Below are 17,082 nucleotides of genomic sequence, written 5' to 3' on the forward strand. Positions count from 1 at the left end.
TTTCACTCACCCTACCTACTTTTGTCTTCTTCCTCAAACTCTTTAGTATTATTGAATTGTTCCTTTGTTGTCACAGGTGTTACCTCATTTGATTCCCTCAGTACTTCCGTGCAGTCAGTCAGATCTTTACTACAGATGGGAGAACCAAAACAAAGAGAAAAAGGAAGGGACTTGCTTGGTTTACCAGTTAGCACAGAGCTATACAGGGAGATCTTAGGCCTGCCTCTCTTTTCTGTTCCATAATCTCTCCCCTCTCCCCTCTCTTCTTTCTCCATCTTCTCTTCACCTTCCTCCTTTTTTCTCTCCCCAAATCACAAATAAGAAGGGATCCTGAAGTTGCTCACATCTGTCTGGGACCCTGCTCACTCTCCCTTGAAGGATGACAGAGGCTGCATCCAGACAGTCCCCCCCCCCACCCCACACGCAGACTCACACCCCTCCCAACACGCCAGCATTACACTCCCTGGCAGTTGCACTTTGGAAACTACGCCTACCTAGAAACATTTTGAAATGCCAAGTTGTTTTAAACTTGTGTGCTTCATTCAAATAATAACCTTTCGCTAATACCATCAGCTCTTGATTGCTCACCAGCCATTATGAAAGGTGTGCGCTCCCCGCTTGTCATCCCTTCCCCCACGCCTCCTGGGGGCTCTCCAGCTGCTCCGCCAGAGGGAGGGCCCTGGGAAACAAAGAGCTGCGACTTGAAATCAGTCCATTGTTCCACATGTGATCTGCTCTGAGAAAGATTTTGCGGAGAAAAAAATGTTGCAACTATAGTCAGAAGTATGGCTTGGGAATTCCAGTGGAGTTTATCTACGCTTTCCCTATTGCTGATACAGGCATGCAATCAAGAGACGAATTCAAAGGTAATGCTGAAACAAACAAACAACAACAAAAAAACAAGAGCAGCTCTCGTTAATAGCCAATAACAATTCTCGTGTTTAATATTTGATCTGTTTGTATTTCTGAGCAATTTGTACCAGTCTCTTTTAAAATTCTTTAAAACATGTATTATCTAAAGAGGCTACCTTCCTTCCCAGAATCCTCTGACTGCTGAAACCCCTTAGCGATTTAGGTCCAGAGGTTCTTGCGTTACTGATCCCTTATCTACCAAAATAATCAAGTATTAAAACAAAAGAAGACCTCAGACCGTATCTGGGCTTTTTTCTCTCTCTTTTAAAATAAAGAAACATACTCAGAGAGATAAGAGAACCTGCCCCAGCTCATACTTTCTCTCCCTGATGCTAAGTCATACCTGATGGTCAGTTACTGGTGGGGCTGGAATGAGAACCAGGGGGTCCTGCGATTTTTGCACAGCTTGAATATTGCAGAATTTGCTGTATTTTAGTATTCTGACCAATACATTAAATTTAAGCAATATCATCGTATCCATAATTGTCTCTCCGTTCTTATGCACATCTTTGGAAAACACTACCTTACCTTGGGAAAAATACTGCGTATTTATTCAGGTCTGTTACACGCAGTGAATTGTACAGGTGCAGTTTGGGCAATTATTGCAGCTCCTTTCTTCACTCTTTTCTGTTTTACTTATCATGCACACTAGGAAACAGTCATTCCTTTTCCACTGTTTCTTTTATACCCAGGCTCCCATATATTATCTTGGAGTCGTAAACAGGTTCTAAGACTCCCCACATGTCCAGCTCATCAGGTGTTAGAGCAAGTGTTAATGTTAGTAGCCTTGTTCTTTTGGAGAAATGATGATGTGCCAAAATGCTAGCAAGTTGAAAGTGCTTAGATATGCACAACCAAATATTTTTCGCAAGGGAAGCTCTCTCTTTAAATCTTATCCATAGCGCTTTTATTTCCTACATCTCTACGGCAGTAATTTTCCAGGAGAAATATAAATCCTAAAATGAATTCATTTGGTAAATCGGTTATTCTAAAAAAAAAAAAACCAAGACCCAATGGAAACAGAAATGATTGGCAAGGTTCTGTTTCACCTTATGAAGGAATCTTTTCCCAAAGCATTGTTAATGTGGAATTCTTTACTGATGAGTAATGGTGGTTATTAGCCTTTTGAAAAATGATTGAGGTATAATTTACATTTTTTTTCTTTTATACAATTCCTTCAGTCAGTTGAGTGAGCAAAATGCAAATTTAGCTTTCATTTTTTCTGTTAGATGCTATGAAAGATGGTAAAGATGATCCTTAAATTAATATATATTATAATTGGAATTATTGTTCATTTCAGTAGCAAAAGTCTCTCTCTCAAACTAAGCTAGTTATAGCTGTGGCAGGAGCTTTTTGCTCTGTAAGGTGTCAAATTCCTGTTCACCAAGGTCAACAGAGGCAAGGTGCTGGCCCTCCTGGGCTCAACATTGCTTTTAACCCAAGGTCTGTCACTATGCCAAGCAAAACAGAAATGAAAAATCCGGGATATTTTGTGGGCAGGATTTGCCCTGCTGGGGGAATGTTGCTAGAGAAATATCAAGAAATATAATATTTTGGTTCTCAGCTCTAAAGAAATCATGGTCAGTTGGAACGTCCAGACCTTTCTATTGACCTAATTCTATGTCAGTGCATCTAGAAAAGAGTGCCTTTCACAGAAGAGTGAGAATGCTGATACCATCATTCAAGTCTTGGTACCAGGATACTGGATGACCATTATTTAAGCTCTTTGCTTTTAAGTGATTGTATTTGCAGTTTATAAACAAAACCCAAAGTTCTATTTTCAATAGGTCTGATCAATCAGATGGAGGTAGTAAGTTTTTATTCACTAAAAACTTATATTTATATATTGAGTGCTGATTCCAATGATTTCAGTGTCTATATACATAGTAGCTAAGAGAAAGAATCATTTTTTGTGTGTTTGGGCACTTTAGGAATATTCAAGACAAGCATTTTCCGGTAATGATGTATCGCAGGTCCCCTGTGCTTTCTTTTTCTAAATAGGGCAAGAGGGCGGTTAAAGACAGGGAAAAAACTCGATTGGTCCACGGTGAGCCAATCAAAAGTCTTTGGAAAACTACAGCCAGCATGCCAAATTATATGGCAGGCTAGCACATGTCATAAAATCCATCTTTACTTTCCAATTTCATTTTTACCAAGATGATAAAAAACAGCAGTCGAGAAAAATCTACCTATAATCTTACATGATGGAACTTCAGGGAAATATTTTCTCTCATCCATTTTTGAGGATGAATACAACAAAACCATTTGTCACAGTGCATTTAGGGGGGAAAAACCAGTCCTCACCCAATAACATACCGTCTGTAACTAAGACTTATTTATATGAATTTCCAAAGAATGAACAAAATGCATTCTTTTTCATGTTTCCCTACTGCTCCTGAAAATAAATGACTCTGCCAAGATTTGCAGTGGTGCTATCCATACCCCAATGATAGGTGCTTTGTGGAACTGCCTCTCTTGCTGGCATAATTTCCAGAAGTTAGGCTTCTAAGCATAAAGTATTCTATGTTTGTCCTGAATATTTTGCAGTGTGAGACAAGCTGGGTACAATTTATGCTTTGGTGTGTGTTATAGCAACTGAGATGTCACATTGCATGGTGTTGAAGGTATATCTGTAGTAATTTATCGTATAGCTTTAGAGCGGGTTACTTTTACCTTTAATGTTGTTAAATGGTTCCGTAACCTCTGAGGGATTATTTGCATATATTTAACAGAATGCAGACCTGGCCACATTTGTTTCTAATGTCTAATTAGATGTGAAGGAACCTTGACTTTAATATTATGCTTTAAATTTAACTCCGGTGAACTGTGACCGAAAATGATATTACAGTCTATTAGGTATGATCTGGAAAAATAAGCATGTAATTTGTAGTATTATTATTACAACCCCTTTTACTGCATATGGTTCAAACACTATTAAAAAATGAATGTCACTACCATTACAATTTTGACATTTTAAATGAAACCGGATGAGGAGTCATAAAATTTAACTAAAAGAATATTCCATACTATTAAAGTTAAGGCCTATTCATTTCCGATAAACTTGAAACTCTGTATTTAATCTGTTTAGCTAGTTAACTAATCGGGTTTTGTTAATGCTATGGCAGATAATTTTGCATGGTATATGAAGCACTTCTTATTTAGTGAAGATTAACCATTAAATTTTAATTGGCATTCACCATTTAACAATAATCTCCTGCACAGCAGACTTGCATTTGCAAATTTTAAGTGTTAAAGAAAGTATGCAAACATCATATTTTGAAGGTCCTTCCAAATTTCTTAGGTTACAGCTGCTCCAGGAAAAAACAAAAAGAAAAAAAAAAAGCTGTTTTCAGTTTCATCTTCAACTTTATTTTTTTACTTTATTTTATTTTCTTTAAGTATACAATTTGATATTTTTTTCTTATTAGTAATGTATATATGGCAATCCCAATCTCTCAATTCATCCCACTCTTCATCTTCAACTTTTATAGTAAAGCTCTCAATTGAGTTTCTAGAAATGTCCTCAGGTGCTGGTTGGGGGCAGTGGTGTTTTTGTGCAGGAAGTGCAGAAACAATAGGTGAAAAAAGAATTTAAGTAGCTGGCCAAGTGTGCTTGGTGATTCCAGCACGTGTAGAAATAGGACTGACCCTGATTCCCATGTTACAATGATACACAAAGAAGGGAGAGAAGAAAGGAATTGAGAAAATTTCAGCCAATGTTAATAAAGTCATTCAAGAGATGTTTTTGAGCTTCTCCTATATTCTGGGAAGATGATAGGTGCTCAGAAAACATGTCATTCTGTCATGAATGTTGATTGATATTTTTATTTACAATAATGAGTAAGATGAAACTGATATAACAAAGATGCATGTTAGAACCTTACTCTTTCATCAGTTATGTGAGCCACTTCTTTGCTGAAACAGATGATTGTTTTCAAATATCGCAAGACTAATTCCTCAATTTTTGTTGTTGTTGTTGCTTTTTAAAATATAAGGGCTACAGACTCAACACACTTTTAAGCATAATCTACATTGTTAATATTTCCTCTATTAGTTTTTTAGGTCTAGACGATCAACAGAATAGTAGGTCAACTCCTGATTTGTAGCATTTGCCAGTTTCCATGATATAAATTCCCTCATGCTATCAATGTGATATCACTGAATGTGGATTTGGGAACACACAGTTGTCCACCACTCTAAGTGGTTTACACCATGCAGACAGAGTAAATGTAAATAATCTTAGGAACTTAGATGGTAGAAAAATATACTACTACACAAATGAAGTGATGAGTGTTGAGTAATTACTTTTGTTTTTAACATAAATTAATTGCAAGTATATGTAATTTAATTTTTAATAATTGCTGTGATTAACAACTGGCTTGCAAAATCCTTCCTAAGAGGGATAATTTAACAATCTACATTCAACAAGCTGAGTCAGCTCTCACCTCTTCTGTTATGTGGAGAATGGCTTTCAAGGCAAAGCTAGAAACAAGAAGCTCTAATAATAGACTGGGTGCAAGCTGATGGTGGTTTGAAGTAGGGTGGAGTTGGCTGAGGTATTGTGGTCCAGCGCAAATTCGTATACCCAACATACAGTAAGGCCAAACTAACCGAAACAGAGGTCTAGATGATCAACAGAATAATAGGTCCACTCCTGAGCTGTAGCATTTGCCGATTTCCATGTTATAAAGCAGAGAAGGGTTTATTTCAGAGCCAAGCAAGGAGAACAAGCAGTTCATGCTCAAAGAACCTGAACTCCCGGATGGTTTTCAGTGATGTTTTTATAGGCAAAACTCTGGGGGAAGGGCCACAGGGTGTGTGACTTTCTTCCGGTTGGTTGGTGGGGAGATAACAGAGTCCTGTCCCAGGAATTCAGTCATCAGCTTTGTGGCTCCAGTCAGTCTGAAGTCTGTGTGCTGGTACTCACCCTGAAATTACCATCCTCCACCTGGGTGGGGGCCTTAGTTCCTGTAGAGAACCTCAGAGAGCTGTATCAGATTGTTATGTGTACTCCTTGAGCAGGAACCTGGACCCTGCCCCATGGCTGCACTGTTGTTTCTTGACTATCTTTCCTTTCCTTCTACAGTCCCTAACTTTCCTTATTACGAGTGTGTAAATCTACCCTTTGGAACTCAGGGGAGGTCTAGGAGGCTGAAAGCCTTTATCCTACAAAAAACGGGGGGTGGGGGTGGGGCACAGAGAGGCTTGTTTTGTATCCAGGAGAGGACCACAGGGTGCAGCTCAGTTTCAGTAGTATAAAGTGGTTGGAATTGGGACCTTTTTGGGAGAAAAAAAGTGGAAGAGCTTTCTGATGAGTTCAATATGAAGGCTGCGCTTAATACCCTAGCATCCTCATGTTTGTGTGACTTCAGAGTATTTTATTTTTTGTCAGAATTTTTGTCTGTATCTGTAATTATGTTTCTGTCACTTGTAAGCAATACAAATAAATATCAAGCAGGTGAGCTTATTTAACAGCGTTAATCTTGTAACACAATTAACAGAATATTATTAAAACTGGAGATGAATAAGCCCAATTAAAGCAGCATCAAGGATTTCTAGAAATGTAGATACTTGTGTTCTGTTTTCAGACCACTTCAAAATCCAGATAGTACTCTTTTGCTCTTTTTTAGGTACATGCTGATGTTAGTACATTAATAGCTGTGTATATTAAAAAGAAACATGTGCAGGATAAATTTGGTGGAAGTACACCTCTATATGAATAATGTTAGTGCCTGCAAATGGGATATATTCTTGAGAACTCTGATTTCTTCTTTCTTGGTCAGATTTTTCTTTTTTTCAACTATAATGCATACAGTAGCACACAGATGCACAATTTCTTTCAGGAGGGATTGACTGTTTACTACTTATCAACATAAACAAGCAATTCTATAAAGATAAATAAGTTGACAAAATCCACGTTTATTTTAAGGGTGTAATTTAATCCCAGATCTGTTCTTTAGCTTTCATGCTTGTTCAGTGTTAGGGATATAGACCGTGTCTTTTCAGTAATTAAAGCAATTATGATCATCACTGATGCTCTGTGAACATGCCCCACAGTGTCTGGGTGAGTGTTAGAGAATTTCAATAAGTGATGATTAGATTAACCTGTAAATTTCAATTCAAATTAGAAATATTATTAATAATTGTATTTATTATTGCTTCTGAATTGAATCAGCTTATTTTCCCCCATTTGTGATTAAATATAAGCTTACAATTGATCCCTCCTGTTTTGTAAACATTTTTTAAGAATTAAGATAGAAATTGACTCCCTGATTTAACTGAATAATGTTTTTCACACTCTCAGTGCCTTATTGAATGTCTAAAACCTAAGAAAGGCACAGACAGCAGATCAATGCTTCTTTCCTTTACATTCTGAGTGGAGATGTGAATTTGAAAAGAGTAACTGATCACTTCCCAGAAAAAAGTTATAGTTCGCTGCTTGTGCACTTTGTTTTATCAACTGTATTTTGTTGTCTCCTTGATAAGGTCAGATGACCATAAATTACTTGGTAGCAATAGTAAAATGGAACTAATCCTGTACTGTGAGGCAAAGAGACCAAGATTTCAACCTTATGCATTCAGCCAACTATGTGATAGTTGGTAGGCCCTAGTTCTCATTCCAGATTTTCTTATCAGTAAAAATGAGAGAGTGAACTTGAGTTCTAAGGTCTTTTAGATTTATAAGATAATTCCAGAGTTTTCCATTTATTATCATTTTGGTTTTCATATGTTATATGTGGAGTCTGAAAAATAGCAAGATTTGTTATAGCTATATGAAATGCATCAAAATGTGCTTTTCTTTACGTCAATTTTTTGAAAAAAGCCTTACCTTAATTGTATGAAGTCAGTTCTAATAACAAAAATAGAATGTGAGTCAGTTGAAGTCATACCAACACATGTGTCTGAGTCCCTTTGCTTCAATTTTATCAAAAATTAACTGAGAGATTCATTTAACATCTTTCTTTAGGGCCCTAATTCATTGATATTATTTAGATTATTTGAAAGCATTTATCATATCCATTTAACTTCTACTGCTACTAAGTACACCATTATTTTTTTATTAAAGTCTCATTTCTGTTGTATCCTAAGAAGAAAATTACTATAAAATCCTGCAAAAATGTTTTTGAAAGTTGGGATGGATTAGGAGAAAAAAGAACTATTGGGATTAAAAGGATTCAGAAGACTTAAGCAAGCAGGATAAAGCAAAGATAAAAGTAAAACATTCTTCTGCTCTCAGACGCCATTCTGAGCTCAGCTTCCCTCTGAAATCTGTCACTCCAGAGACCAGTGGTTGAGCTGCCACATCTGGTCTTTCAGGGATCCCCTCCCTATCTGTCTTAGCTGCAGCCACTATGAGAAATCAGGAGGTAAGAATGCTGGTCTCTTCTCTCTGAATTTCTGGGTCATTTCTGCCTTCCACTCCAACATATCCATTCCTGTGTAGGGCCCTTCTCATTGTGGGCCACTTAGAAAATTGCAATTTCATTTCTACCTTCTGCATGGACACCCCATTCATTAAAGTGGGCCCTGAAATCCCCCCATGCTGTAGACATTCAGGTCTTCATTGACCCAAAGCTCTAGACCGACTCCAGACAACTTAAGACATTTCACACTCACAGTAGTCGGTGGTGATAATACGGCCCCAGGGATGCACCCCAACACACTGAAGACCAAGTCTTCCTGTCCTATCACATATCACATCTTTCCGTCCAACTTACTGAACTCATCTGTCTCTCTCTCTGTCTCTCTCTCTGTCTCTCTCTGTCTCTCTCTCTCTTTTTTTTTTTTTTTGATACTGCTCCTCTACATAACTTCTTTTTGGCCTCCATCCAATTACCCTCTTTAACAGACTTGGATATTTTTCTTTCAGAAATAAAAAGCCATTAACATTTGTAGAGTCCATTGTGACTTCTAATGATAAAGGAATGCTCAGTTGGTTTCAACAAAATAGTCGCACACATTTAATAAGACATGTACTTTAAAAGAAAAACGCGTATGTTGAACCTGGCCCTGGAGATTCCTTTTTCTTTGCATACCTGCATCCTGGCTTTCCTCCACTGTGTGGTGCCCACAGCGCCTCCAGCGTAAGCAGGTTAAGGGCATGTGCTGTGTTGCCCCCTGCTGTCCCCAGCTGCACTGCCCGAGGTCCATGTCAACTCTCTATTATGGATGAGAGGAGTAGAAAGGAAGGAGAATTTGGAACTTCTCACCACTCACAGTCAGGTTACTTCCAGAATTCTCCTTCTCTAATCACAGCCCTCTGTGCCTGCGCCTCTCTGGCCCCCTTACCCACAAGCCTGATCTTTATCTTCCCCACAGACTTTATTTGGGCCTCCATCTGTTACCACACCATCATTTTTGCCCTTGACCCCTTCCACAGTCTGCCACCTACGGGCAGGCATCACAATAGTGCATTAAACACCATCCTAAACCTTTCACTTCCTTGGCTTACTCAGTGTGCCCATCCCTGGTACTGGGAAAACCCCACTACCAAATCTCTGTTTTCCTTCCAAGTGGCCGAAGGTTATCGAAAAAAGTAAAAAAAAAAAAAAAAACACAAAATCTATTAAAAAATCATGCCATCTGATGTCAGCTGGGCCTTCACTGCTACTTGCAATCCTTTTATCCTTATATATTGATTAAACATCAAAATTCTGAAAAATCCATTTGGGCAGTCAAAGAAGTTAAGAGGTCTGCAAGCTCATGGAGTCAGAGGATGGACAAAGGGAAACCCTGGGGCAGGCTGGTCTGAGACACAAGTGACAGACAGGGCCCAGGAGAGTCAGGTCAGAGGAGAGCCCAGAACAGCCCGCTTGGCAGGAGGCGTGCTGCTATTTGCACATGCTCGAATGTCCGCGCCCAGAGCCGACAAAGATAAATTCCACTGTGGTTGAACAAATAGACTTTCCTCTTCCTCAGCCAATAAATATCCCATATTCTGAATAGGCTCCCAATTGACTTCTTGGTACAATTTGAGTTGATGGTCTGCACAGCTGTGTAGAAATGAGGGCTTGGGTTACATCACAGACAACCTCTCTGCCTGTAATTGCCCCATTACAGGAGTGATCAACTGAGACGCCATTGCCAAACGTCCCTCATTGTGAACTCCCTGAGACCGGATACAGACTGTTTTTGATGGAAGGCCAAGTGCTTAGGGATTTACTGCCGTTAGCGGTTCTATAGAAGGCAACGAGGCTTGCTTTCAGGGCACAAGGAAGAAACCATCTGTTTGCTCAAACCTTTGCCTGAGTGCAAGCCTCATAGTCCCCGGGGGCTTAGCTGATGTTGTTGTTATTGTTATTCTTCATTATTTATTGATCCTCAGAAATACATAATGTACTGAGAGATGATAATGTTCACGGGAAATATAGTTTACGTGTATAAAAAATGTTCAGTCTAATACACTAGACATAATGTTTGGAAGATCGTGCTTCTTACCTGGTGACTGATGGCGCTGACTATTTAGGGGGAGTAGAATCATTTTGTTTTTCCTTTAGGTGAGAGTGAGTGTTTTAAAGAACAAAAAAACTAAACCCCTCCAACTACTGGAATCTTTGTCCAAATCATCTCAAGTACAGTTGGCTCACAGAACTCATTTGATCTAGCTGTTTGGATTCCGTGCTTAATCCCTCACTCCTTTCTTTCCCTTTCTTTCCACTCCCTTGTCTCTTCTTCATTCATTCACTCATTTATTCAAGAAATATTTACAAGCATGTCTTATGTGTCAGACATCATGGAATCAAAATGTAGTGAACTACTGTCATTATCTCAAAAGCTTATCTTTTAAAAAAGAAGCCAAGGCAATTTACCTCATATCACCTCTCATCTTGGTAGAAATACATAGATGTTGCCCTTAAGATTAATAACCTCATAATTAGCATTGCGGTTAAGATCTTGAATAGTGCCATTACAAGAATATTTATTATTTACTACATAGATGACATTAAGGGGAAATCGTTTGAAAAATTTGCTTATAATCAGATTGATGATATTGTAAATATAAATTTAGGGAAATAGAGTGTGGAAGACATTTTTATTTCAGTAGTGTTTCCTCTCTCCAAATAGTGCGATTTTTCTTAGTTTTTCCCTAATTCTAACCTCTTTCTATGATAATGTCTTTGTCTAAATTTCTCACAAAGGGATTTCCCAAAATTCAAGATTAGGTGAATATTTACAAGTTAATCATCAACTAAAATAAAATCAAACATGTTTTGGAATATTAAGATTTTATAAAATAACATTGGCAATAATTTCACCTATTTTCCTTAATTAAATATGCTATTAACATGCTACAGTATAAATGTGATAACATTTAACATTTAGTTATATAGAAAGTTTCCTAAGTTTCCATCAGTGGTAGGCGAACTTCTCAATAATTAGAACAATGTATCGATGTTTGTTTTCTGTGACCTTTGTAAACATCAATATCTTTACAGAAGTTCAATATTTTCTTTTGAATACTGAGAATTCAATGGAGAGAATACTAAAGAAAGTCTCAATCTATCTTTATACATTGCCCATGTCTTCAGTTTTCTAGTTGACACTTTTTTTCCTCAGTCATAATAATAGTTATTCACCAAAAAAACTTAATATTACCATGGAGTTAATGCAAATAGCTACAATTGACCAAAGTCTGTATATCATCCATGGGGGAGGTCAGATCCATTCACAGAAGCTGCTTTGAACTAGAAAATATTGTGATCTGAATGATAGCTTGAGTAAACATATATGAGACAAAAATGTCTCTGAAGATTGTCTACATTATTGTAGAACTTTCTTCTTTAATATTTTTATTTTCACGATTTCAAATTGTAGCCCAACAATTATTTTCAAAGTATAAGCAGAATATCCATTAATTAATTATATGTAAACACCACTGAGAAACTTTAAACATTTAGAAATGCCCTGTGTGTTTTGATCTGGGAACTTTGAATCAGTATTTGATATTTGCCATTTCTTGAGCCAGTTTCTTGAAATTCCTCCCAAATAAGATATTTGTCCACAAACTAGCCATCTAAAATGTCTAGAATATATCCATCGTTCAAGCACTCATTCATTTTTGATCAATAAATCTTTATTGAGGTAATACTCAGTACACCTTGCAGTAAAGTGAACCGGACGTACAGGAGTGAACCATTTCCTGGAAACTGTTTTCCTTTGTACAGAGTTTGGTGAGGACTTCACCATAAAGGCCAACTCTAGCCTGTACGGTGTCTCTGTGAGTTTATAACTCAGGAGGATGGGCTGAATTTCAGCCACTTTGAATTCTTGACTAAGTGTTCTCATGTAATATACGATTTCCTGTTTATACATAGCATCTCTGAGCATGCTTACGTAGCACAGTAGGGCAGAGGTCCTGATTAATTCTGCTCCAGAAAAGAGGGATCATCAGGAAATATACAGCATAGGAGCCAGCTTCCCAGGATGGCCTCCAGTGATCCTTACCGTAGTATTCACAGCTTGCATAACCCTTCTAACAAATAGAATATTGTTGGGATGGACTTAGGTTTTGAAAAGACTGGTTCCATCTTGGGTGACCTCTCTGTTTCTCTCTCTTTCCCTCCCTCCCTCCTTTTCTCCCTCTCCTCCTCTCCTCCTCTCCCTCTCTCTTACTTCCTCCATCCCTCCCTCTCCCCCTGTCTCCCTCGCTCTGTCCCATTGTTTGCTCTTGGGGAAGTGAGCTACCACGTCAGGAGGTAACCCTTTGGAGAAGCTCACTGAGCAAAAGACCGACCTTCCAAAAGCCTTGGAAGTGATCTTGGAAGCAGAGGCTTCTCTCTTCCACCAAGAGGAGCTTTCACATAGGTCCACAGCCCTGACCTGTAGGTTGACTGCAATTTCATGAGAGTCTTTGAGCCACAGGCACTCAGCTAAGTCATCTCTGAATTCCTGACCCACAGAAACTATAATAATGGTTGTTGTTTTTAAGCCACTAAGGGGGACTAAAGTCTCATGTCTGTCTTACCTCAACAATTTTTATTTGCATAGTGGTCCAAAATGGGGATTCCTGGAAGAGCGTCTCTCCTGGGCAGCTTTCTTCTGAGTGGTGACATAAGGACCCAGCTCCTTCTGTGTTGTAACAGGGCCTTCCTTTAGGTTCTAGGAGTTATTTCCATTCAACCAGCAGATGGGGAGACATCACAAATAGATGGAGATTCGTTTGCAGGGAAGCAGAGAGGGGTAGACCTGCATCTTTCTATGGGATGGGTAGGACTGGAAATGACCTATGTCACGTCTGCCCATATTCCATTGGCCAGAACCTAGTAACATGGCAACACTTAATTGGCAGAGGGCTGAGGAATGTAATCTAGCTGTTTGCCCAGAAAGAAAAAGGAAATGCTTTGATAAACAACTTGTCAGTCTCTACCACGTGAGGCATAGAACGATTGGACCTGGATGGGAGAGGATGAGAGAGAGAGAAGGATGGAAAAATTCCAGGCAGAGGAAACAGCTCCCTGGAACTGAAGTACTTTGGCACAGGAGTGATGGAAAAAGCCCAAGAGAGACCGCAGTCAGACAATAGGCCCTTCATTTTCTCTACGAAGTGAGTAAGGAAGCAAATTTGAAAAACAGCAGGAAGCTAATTATGAAGAAATACAAAAATATATATTTTAGAAATGTAATTATGTCAAAAACTAGCAGATTTTGAGATTCAGAAGTGTCAGTGCCAATTACCCAGGTCAAATTCTAACAAGATATCAAGAATATCTCAAGCATGAGAATATTATTGCATAAAAGCAAGTCCTAGAGGCTACATAAGCTGTTTGAGAGTTTAAGTGAAAAACTAGTTCTTCAAGGTAACACTATAGCATTCTTCCATGGGAGAGTGCTGAAAACAAAAGAGCTCAATTCTAACAACAGAAATTTTCACTGACAAATAATTTGGCTGTCAACACATTGCCAATAATGTAGGTTTTTAAAATATACATCTTGATTGGCCAAACTTTTAGTGTCTTTGTGCTCTGATTTCAGTTTTCTTTGTATTCACATTTCAGTGTAATAAATTTTAACGTGTCATCCAATGGAGGATAAATCTGATGTGTAACCTTATAGAGAGTAGAGAGATTTGCATGAAATAAAGGAGGATTTGCATTGCCTATGATACTTCCTTTCTGAAGCTAAGGATTCTCTTGTTTTCTTAGTTCTGCTGGTGGGAAATGAAAGAAACTAAATCCATAACATTCCTTGCTAACATAAAGACAAAACTACCTCCGTAAATTTAATAAAGAGATGATTTTGTTCCCATGGTTCATTCTTATTTGTAAAACCATCGTGATTAAATTATATAGATCAGAGAATGGAAGAGAAAATATTGTATTAGACCATATAAACCGTTAAGAAATATTTTTAAATAATTAAGGGATAATTTAAACAAATATTTTCAGTAGAGCTAAAATCTCTTTCATAATAACAATAACAAGTGATGAACCCAAGATTTACTATTATTTTGAAAGCTGCCCTTTAAATCCAAGAAGTGGAGTTTAGGGTTTTAATGGAATCTGTTTTATATCAAATAAGCATTTGGAAAAAAGCCAGTAAATCTTCTTTGAATCTAAAAGATGAATAGATGTTTCTCAATGAATGTGAATTCTGTGTTTTCATTTTGATTTGGTTATTAAAACTTAAGAAGAAAATATTAGTTGAGATGTTTTTTGGCCTACTCCCTCATTTTAGAGATTGTTTTTACCATCTGAATAAAAGGTCATCATTTGTATTGAAATGATTGAAAATACATTAATTTTGAAACAGTTTAGTTGAAGAATAAAAATTGGAAATGTCCTTTACAATTCTACCAGCACATCACCTTGTGGTGCAGTGGAAAGGTGCTTGACTTTATGCTGTGGCTTGTCATCTCTTCTTGTCGGCCATGTCATTTGGGACTAGCCATTTGTCATCTTTGATGGCCCTCTTCTAGCCTATGTGCTACCTTGTGTGACTTTGAAGCATTCTCCTCCCCACAGAGCATCTTTGAGCGGGGAACATCCTGCCAACTGCACAGGATGATCCTGCAGCAGCGTTATCTTTCGCACCATCAGGACCAAAGGGGATAAAAGCTTTCTGTCATTTACAAAGTGCTATTCAGATGTGAAGTATCGTCATCTAGATCATGGGTTGCAAACCACTTCTGTCAGGGCTAGAGAGGAAACATTTTAGGCTTTTGGGCCATCCTACCTCTGTTGCAACTACTCTGTTGTAGCGCAGAAGCAGCTACACAAGTGGGGTCGTGTTCCAGTCAAACTCCATTGATGGACACTTGGAATTCATGTCATGATCATGTGTCTTCTTCTCTTATTTTTTTCCAAACACTTAAAAATGTAAAACCTATTCTTAGCTCACAGGCCATATACAGATGGGTGGTGGGCTAGATCTGGCTCACAGGCTATAGGACGCTGACTCCTGATCTAGAACACTTTACCTAACGACCGAAAAGAATCTCAAACATTGCCACTCAGACTGTGATCCTGGGAGGTTGTTAGAAACACACATCTTGGGCTCCTACCCAGACTGGTAGAATCAGAATCTGCATTTTTAGCAGGATTCCCTAGATGAATCTAGTGCTCCTTTACTTTTGAGAAGTTTTGTTGTGGAATGCATTTAAGATTCAGAAAGAGTAGAGAAAACCACAGGCTTTTTGAACATAGTAAGTATAAACCACGAAAGTATGCATATGCACTAAGGACTGGGCATTTATTAATACTGGAGCCCTTTAGGCTCTCTTGTAGAACCAAATTTTATGTAAATAAGTATATATATGTAAGTGTGCATATTTACATATATATACGCATTATGTATATTACGTGTGTGAGTATCCACACACACACAGAGTCTGAAGATATGGTTTACCAATCCACAGCAAATTGCAAGTGGGGGACTTTGCTATAAGTAGGGTCCATCTGATAATTAATAAGTAATGTCTAAAGCCTAATTTAAAAAACAATGAAATCAAATTAAAATTCTTAAAGATCAGGAGTCAGAGCTCACTTGGTGTCAAGTCGGACAGTTGTGTGTGCACTCAGCAGTCCCCGAGGGCGTCATCATATTACAGCAAAATGCAGTAGCTGATGTTTATAGTGATAACCCTAGGGCAGCGAGAAAGGTTAAATTATGCTCAGTGTTCTCGACTTAAGAAGACTGGGACATGTCCTTGCACTTGAAGAAGATTTCCATCACAGGGAGTTAAAATGAAAAGAATGGTTGTGCTTAAAGAAGCTTTACCTTCGATTATTTGGAAAAGGTTTCATTTAGGATGACATTCTCCACTGATGCTAGGTAACCCTGGCTTTGTCTTTTTAATTTTCTTAATGTGTAAAATTTCATCTACCATTGCTGAGGGTGGACATCTCAAATCTTTGATTTCATGTTTCCCATTTGAGAAGAGGCAAGGTCATCTTCATCTTATTTTCCTTTTTACCTTTAACTTCTTAATAAGACCAGAAATCTGCTGTTACAGGTTAGCAGGTGATTGTGGGAGTTAGAATATGTTTTATTTCCTCTTTTCTAATTCTTCTCTCTCTCCTTAAACAGAATTCTGATCCATTGCTTTACCATTCATTCCTCTCTCTCATTTTTTAAATTTTGCTTCTACTTATATACTTTTTAAACATATTAAATGTTATCCTGTGACCTACTTGCCCAACCTGGCATCCAACATAACACAGAAAGTAAATAGATAAAAGAAAGATAGGTATCTGAACAAATAGAAATAAGAATGATTGTTATAAGCAGCACACTCAAGCTAAGTCCTTCTGACTATTGAAGGATTATGATTAGTTTATTCTTCTCTTAGACTGGTAGAACCTAGGGCAGCTGCAATCGGAATGAAGATTGATACGGGAACTACTGGTAATGACAGTTTAGAAGTTTGTTTCACATCCCTTTTTCCCTGTTGGATGGTAAGGTGAGAGAGGACAGAAGGGTGTTACTGAAAGGAGAATTAGAATATATAGAAAAACACCAGAAGAGAGGAAAGGAGAGAATGGCTGTAATAGGACCAATTCTGGTTTCTTCCATGAAATTCTAATTGAGAACTCAGGGCCTGGCAGACTATAGAGGATTCTCCTTCTCTGAGCCCTGGTCAGGCCTGTCAGTGATATGATACCCAGTTCCTAGGCGATTCTCCCCGTGTGCTATATTTAAAATTAAATGGCAAAATGATCTGCATTAATGAGA

Source organism: Hippopotamus amphibius, chromosome 10, assembly GCF_030028045.1.
Source record: "Hippopotamus amphibius kiboko isolate mHipAmp2 chromosome 10, mHipAmp2.hap2, whole genome shotgun sequence".
Lineage (NCBI taxonomy): Eukaryota > Metazoa > Chordata > Mammalia > Artiodactyla > Hippopotamidae > Hippopotamus > Hippopotamus amphibius.